At 32.5% G+C, this 7,500-nt stretch overlaps 2 long non-coding RNA genes across 2 annotated transcripts; one reads left to right on the forward strand and one right to left on the reverse strand.

The window, feature by feature from the left end:
- Positions 1 to 109: 109 nt before the first annotated feature.
- LOC132937061 (uncharacterized) lies at positions 110 to 3,581 on the reverse strand. The gene is made up of 4 exons (XR_009663595.1): positions 3,519 to 3,581; positions 1,819 to 1,991; positions 1,607 to 1,743; positions 110 to 243 (listed from the first exon to the last, which is right to left on the reverse strand). It is a non-coding gene; the product is annotated as an uncharacterized LOC132937061 (long non-coding RNA).
- A 655-nt stretch (positions 3,582 to 4,236) lies between these two features.
- On the forward strand, positions 4,237 to 7,500 carry LOC132937537 (uncharacterized). The gene is made up of 5 exons (XR_009663689.1): positions 4,237 to 4,472; positions 6,619 to 6,843; positions 6,927 to 7,047; positions 7,120 to 7,279; positions 7,369 to 7,500. It is a non-coding gene; the product is annotated as an uncharacterized LOC132937537 (long non-coding RNA).

A 7,500-nucleotide genomic window follows, 5' to 3' on the forward strand; every position in this document is an offset into this window, starting at 1 on the left:
AAATGTGAATGTATGATACATTTGCCCATCCAGGTATATGAACAACTAAAAATTTATAATATATCGTAGGAATATTAACTTACTTGAAATTTAACATTCGTGATTAGCACTTAAAATTTTTAATATGCTCTCCGCTGCACATAATGGTACTGTACTCTTTTTCACTACAATTTGATCACTTGTTGAAATTTGGGCAATAATCCTAGCACAATTTTCAACGTATGTTAGGTTGGCGGCACGTCCCTATAATAAAATATGGCAAAACAAATTAATATCAAATTATGTTTGGTGTTTTGTAAATATAATAGGACCTATGTTCACTTTTATAGCAAGAGAAAATAAATACTTTGACTTAATATTTTTAATTAACGCACATATTAACATAGGTACAATCTAAGTAATTTTATAAACACGACAAATTATATTTCCAAAAGAATTTACAATGGCTGCGTCATCTACTGCGTGTCACTCATTTGCTTTATTTTATTTAAAAAAGCATGAGATATGTTTAAAGTGTTTAAACTACATTTTAAATTTAAAACAGAATATTCACATTTAATACAATAGGTACTTATAACCTATTTAGTCTTATTACATATTTACATTATTATAATCAATACTATTAGCATACTCGAGATTCAAGTCAAACTTGAGTTGGGATTAAAAATCATTTTTTTTATACTCTTTAAGTCTGTATAAAGTATAAAGTACACATAACATAGGTACCTTTTACATTCTTAATTATAATGAATATACCATCAAAATTTATAATTCTTTATTCTAGAAAACTGTATGTAGTAAATTTAATATTCCTACCTAATGTGTGAATTTAAATTTTATGAATAGATTTAATACCTACACACATTATATTTTATCGAAAAACTATCCAACGATGAAAGACTCATTGAATGCTTGTTGTGCATCCTTAACAGTTATCTAGGTACAGATGTACTTGTTTTCTATTGTTTTCATAAAGACTATATTATATAATTACAATGACATAATTCGCTCGAATTACAATTACGTATATTATTATTTTCTGTAAAAATGTTTATATTAATTTCCAGCTTTATTACCACAAAGTTATTCATAGCATTCTAAGGTCGAGGAACTGACTTATAATATTTAACAAGAAACCTATTAATATACAATGTAATGTAATTATTAATTCAACATACTCTGTACTTTATACTCTATTCAAAATAAGACCGTGACCAGGCGGCCGAGTTGTGCGCATGGGTGGGGCTTCGTTCCGTGGCAGCGCCCGACGCGTCGCCATAGTGGAGACGGCATCTGGCCATGTCTGACCGCCGCCCGACGAAAACTGGTCCCCGCCTGGTCACGGTCTTATTTTGAATAGAGTGAGTCACTAAAAGAAAATCAATTACTAATAGTAATATTAATATAGACTATAAAATATCTTTAAATATTTACTTATCGTCCTTGTGAAGAATAGTTTTCAAATCATTGAACTTAAATTTATACACATTCATTGCAGTAACCTACTTAATGACTAGGCACATACTGGTATAATTATTATACAATATACAGCAAAGTAAACATCTAATTGTATTTTTTTTAATAAGTAAATATACACTATACTCACTTTGCCTACTCCAAATGTCTTTGTAGGGGTATTAACAGGAATTAAAATTAAATCTGCTTCTTGGATAGCTTCTTCGATGTTTGTAGAAAAGAACAAGTTTACATTTCTCTGTTTTTTACAATGTCATAGAGTCTGGGCTAAAAATTAAATTATCTTGAGTAAAAAATAATTTTAAAAATGTAACATAGGTAAGATTTAATATTTTAAATCACTTTGTAGATGGGCAATTTTCCAGAGTTCCACTGTGAAATACGATGAACATATATGTCTACAACTGTGACTTCTATGTGTGGACATTGCATTGCTATTACACTGCATGTGTCTCCACCCACATATCCAGCATATTTTGGTGACCGCAATAGTATTTCTAGCAACTTATGAAAACCTGTTGAAAAAAATTATTTTAAATTAAAACCCGAACACTAATCCTTTATAAATAATAAACTTATAATAATAATTCAAGTATTCAACTATTGAAATGTGAAAATGTTTGATAAAATGCAAAATAGTAAATCAGTTTAATGGTAATAGGTATTGTTTTAATTTTTCATCTATGCAATATAATGTGTCATAAGTATTGTCTAATTTACATGTCCAAATACATTAGGTAAGTCGGTTGTATACAACGATTCAATCTTTAGACACAGATTGACAAATAAAAAAATTTGATCACATTTTGTTCCTTTTTTACACATTGACGTTTACCATAAATGAATGAAAACTCTTTAGTATAACTCAATATTGGTTTTTAATTTTTTGAGAAAACGCTGTGTCATCGTCGTCAGACCCGCATGCATATTAGTATTCTAGGCATAAAAAGGTGCAAGGCTTATTTAAAAGCATAATAAGAGTATCAAGTATCAACCTGTGCTACAGTCGCCTCCCCCAAATTTCAAACACAATTTACACCTATGATTCTAGGGTCTGTCTTCGCACTATAAAGCAGGTTAGGTTAGGTCAGCGATATAAACTGTCCGATCAGAGTGTGGAAATAAAAGAGAGAGACAGACCCCAGAATGCTAATATACGCATGTAAATGTAATTATTCTACTCGGGAAAACTAATACTGTGAACATGAGTGGCATCGGGCCTCAGCGACTGGCGTATTGGATTGGTAGCGTCATTACGTCACTTGCAGACGGTGATAAGCAGGGCTCGTAACTTCATGCACTAAAAAATGCATATATAAGCATGCATTCATGCACTAAAAATGTCAAAATGTGCATTATGTAAAAAAAATCATGAGCAAATTTTCAAATAATAAGAATAAATCCATAAATTTGAAAAATCTCAAATTCCACCACAAAATTTTGAAATCGGCCCGAAACTGTTTCTTTGGGCATTGTTTGAACATAATATGAATAATGTATTAATGTGTACGGTACATATACCTCACACGGAAACACTTAAACAGGAAATTGAACGGACCAACGCATACGACTCACACGAGTAAACTCATCGGCTAGAGCAAGAACACTATTATACTGTACCAATGTACAAAATTATAAACGCGGGTTGGTTTGAAGCTGCCACTTTGTACGGTGAGGATGGATAGTGGTAGCGATTACATTGCTTCCGCGGTACTTCGTAAAACGCACAAAATCTAAATAGGTATGTACCTACTAAGCCACACTCACTGAACAAAAATAAATCAAAACACTATAATTTTGTAAACGGGAGAGTAAATAAGAAACGAGAAACTTTTCAAATATTAGAAATAATACGCACTAACGGCTGTAAAAATCGACTATAACGTCATGGCATAATGCTAAACAATGCCTTTACACCCGAAACATTCAAAAACATGCACCATCAAATTTCATATTATCGAAACGGATTCGTATCTCGGTTTCTTTACATAGCGTGTTTTCCTGTGTAGCAAAAAAAAAAACACGCAGACGCACGAACTTACTGGCCCTGGCGAATGAGTAACCGGCGTCCACAGCAACAGAACTACAGAAGCGCAACAGGGCAGACGGTGCAACGTTGTAATGATCTACGGCGAGCGCGCGCACAACAAACACTCGGCGGCGGGATACGGTAACGCGAACGAATCGACTGACACGAATGCACAATAATACCGTATCAATGTATCATTGAACATTGATAAACTCGGCGGCGGCGGCGGCGGCGACGTAGAACCGAGTCGGTGACGACCTCGGATAAACGACAGACGGCATAACATTGTTGTTGTACATCGCTGATGTGGACAATATTATTAGAGTTACAAATTATCATGATCCGGTGGCTACATGTGGGGGAGAGGGGTTCCGTCTGCGTGCGGGGCAAGGTGTATAATTGATATCAACACGACCATGGTGACCAACGGTTGGTCGTCTTGCCGCAGTGATCTACAATGATAATTATATATAAATCTAGTATCTGTGTCTGTAACTCATTATAATTATAATTATTATCTATCTGTGTCTGTAACTCATTATAATTATAATTATTATATTATCTATGCTTGTCCCGAAATTTCATCGGGGGAAAAAAAAAGAAGAAACCGTTTAAATCGAAGCCGACGGAGATTTTGTCTTATCAATTTTTATCATTAATACCGATATCGGAAAATCGCGTCTACAATATTGTTTTTGAATATCGACTTGTCGGTAAAGTCGTCTGTGAAACTTGTCTCGTGCTCTTGCCTATAATTGTTTATAGTGACCAGAGCTGGTGGGCATCAACTACAGTTGACTTAAGAGGACGTTGCACCCACACATGTTGTCTCCGTCTCACACACGCACGCACGACGGCAAATGTTCGTCAACCAGTCTCGGTACCTGTAGTGCATAATTGGTGTGCTGTTGGCTGTTAGTGTTTCGATATTAGAGTAGGTAAACCGTCGGATCATTCAAATGTTGAGGTTAGAACATCATCTGTGGTCTTTCGCTGGATTTTTATGATATTTTAATTATTAAGTGAGTTATGAATATGTTATGAACTGGCAATTGGGTTAACTGCTTGGTTCATAAAGTTGCAGGTAGCAAGACCGATGACAGAGGATTTCTTCGGGTAGAGTCGATAAATAATTTAGACTGGTTGAAAGTTAGTTGTTTATTGAAAATACTCCAAGTACAATTTGACAAGTTGTTGCGTTGTCAATCGTGAAGGTGCTCGCCTGTACTGTGGTGTTACACGTCTAATCTACAGGCCGTTTCGGGTCTGGTTTTATAGGGCCTCCTGCTCTCCTACTTCCCCCTAGTCTATCGACTTATCTGCGGATTTCACAGGACGTTGTTCGATTAATCATTGATACATTCCCACGCCTGGTTATTCCGAGAATCGTATCCTGTTATCGTGTTTGCAATATATGTTATACGCCATCCGTTACTATTTAGATACTATGCACTACATATATTATATATATATATATATATATACATATACATATGTATATTCCATAACAATATTTAATTGTTATATTCATACATTTATAATTTATGATTTAAGGTGAGATTGTAGTACCTATTGTAATGAGATAAAAAGATTCGCATTGCCATCTCGGTATCTTCCCATAGATTTTCTATTCGCATATATGACTTTGATTTATCTAGTCAAATTTCTATGTGCCATTGTTTATCTAGTTTTTATGTTGCCAAATGTAGCTGAAGGCGAAACGATCACAATAATATATTATGTGTATTATTGGGTTCGTTACAAATATGTGAAACGTTAATATTTCAAAATACTTAATCACTTAAAATATCACAAAAAACCAACGACTGAACACAGATAATGTTGTTACCTAAAAGTTTAATAATAGTTCAATTCACTCTAATACAAAAAACTGACGGTACATTATTGAAACTGGTGAACGGAAATTTGCAACGTCGTGCGAGTGTAAGATGGAAACAACATAATATGTAGGTATGACGTCCCATTACCTAGTTGGTTAATTTTCTAATCAACTTATGAACATGACTAGTTTTACTGACGGTTGAGATATCTTAACTTTCCACAGTTTATTTAAAAATAATCCATGGGTGGATTAACGCACCGTTCGAATATGAATAGTTAGATTAGGTTAGAGTTAGAGTAGAGTAGAGTAGAGTTGATTTCGTTATCTTCGAAGACAAGCATTATTATCAGTGGAGTTAAAACAACCTAACTATTTTTTCGGGGTCAAAGAGTAACCCGGAGTACAACAACTCGGCGTTACCGAATGATAGTACGGAGTTAACTCTGCGTTCCCGAACGAAGTTGGGTAATTATTTTTTTATAGAGTTGACTAAAGTTGAGTTTTCGAACGCACCCCATCAAGTTAAACATTTTGAAAATTTTCGTTTTTATGATTTTATTCATAAATATTAAATAGTAATACTACAATAAAAATAAATATAATCCAATACTTTAATAATACAAACCTTTCTGTTATTTTCCTTGATAAATAGTTTTGTAAATAGATATATTCGGATATATTAGTAGATTAGATAGACATAATATTATATTACCTTAAATTGATGTAAAAATAATAATATTTGTTAAATTATTCATTGGGATGTGTTGGTATAGCTTAAATATTTAATAACCATATAAAGTAAAATAGTACATTATGCTGAAAGTTCAATAAAATTGTTTGTTATAATTTAGGAAATTAGAAAAAACGCAGTCACTTTATGTGATCTACTAATCCACATACTAATTTTAAAAAGTGGATTAACTTTTAACTTATCAAGTTAAATTAATGATTTGTGAACTGTTAACTTTTAACTTATCGATCTTTAAAACTTAACTTGAGTTAATTATGTTCATTAACTTGCCCACCTTTGCTAGTGACTAGTGAGTTGTTTTGAGACTGTGCACTGCATTTTTCTTTGACATTATTGGCCGATCATGCCGTATAACTGCTGTGCTGATGGATGTAATAGCCGCGACGAAGTATATGGTTCTAGGAAAAAAATTATTTAGGTCACTAAATACCCAACAAAAATATTTTATTTCATTAAAACTAATAATCTCTGCTAAAATACTCTTGTAATAATGTGCAACTATTTTTTTTTAAATTACAGATTTCCAAAGTAAGAAGGCAAAAATGGTCTGATTCTATCCAAAGAGATAACTTTATTCCTACAAAATATTTGCGTTTGTGCAGTATCCATTTTAGTTACAGCGAGTTTGTAAGTTTGTAGAAAAACTTGTTTTAAAAAATACAGCTAATCCAACAATTTTTAACTATACCAAACGACTATTCAAATGTTTAAGCTACAAACTTGTTTACAACTATAGTTCCTCAGGTACATACAAAATTCAATATTGTATTTGTAATGCCTACCTATATATTTAATAATTATTAAGTAAATTACATTTTAATTTACAGTTTCTCCTTCATAAATTATACCAACACATACTTTCTATTTCTTCTAATGTACCCATTGATTCTGTTGTTGAAAGTGCTGTTGGTAATTATTAAGCCGTCAATCTGACTTTTATTGGACCTAGTAAGTTGAATATGTTAAAAACTTAATTTTTATACAATAATGCTAATTCTATTTGTATTACATTTGTTGTAGATTCTAGACAGTCGCCTCAAAGCCCTACATATCACCCACACTAGAAAGAAAATTCAAGAAATAATTATTTGATACACCAAAAAAAATCAACCTTAAAAAATGAATCAAACTATTACAACAAACAGTTTGAAGACAGAGTACAAACATTAATACACTTAAGGTTTGTATAAATATATATTTAAGCTATCAAAGAAAAATATTTTTGTACACAATATCTGATATTATGTTGTTTTAATAATCTTTTTTTAGGTATCGCCGACACTGACAGAGCTGCTTAAACATTACGCCGACATTGATCTAATAATGTAAATTTGATAATATGTAAATAATTGAAATCGGTTAGTTAAATAAGACTTAAATCATGATATCAATGGATCACCA

This window comes from Metopolophium dirhodum, chromosome 1, assembly GCF_019925205.1.
Source record: "Metopolophium dirhodum isolate CAU chromosome 1, ASM1992520v1, whole genome shotgun sequence".
Classification (NCBI taxonomy): domain Eukaryota; kingdom Metazoa; phylum Arthropoda; class Insecta; order Hemiptera; family Aphididae; genus Metopolophium; species Metopolophium dirhodum.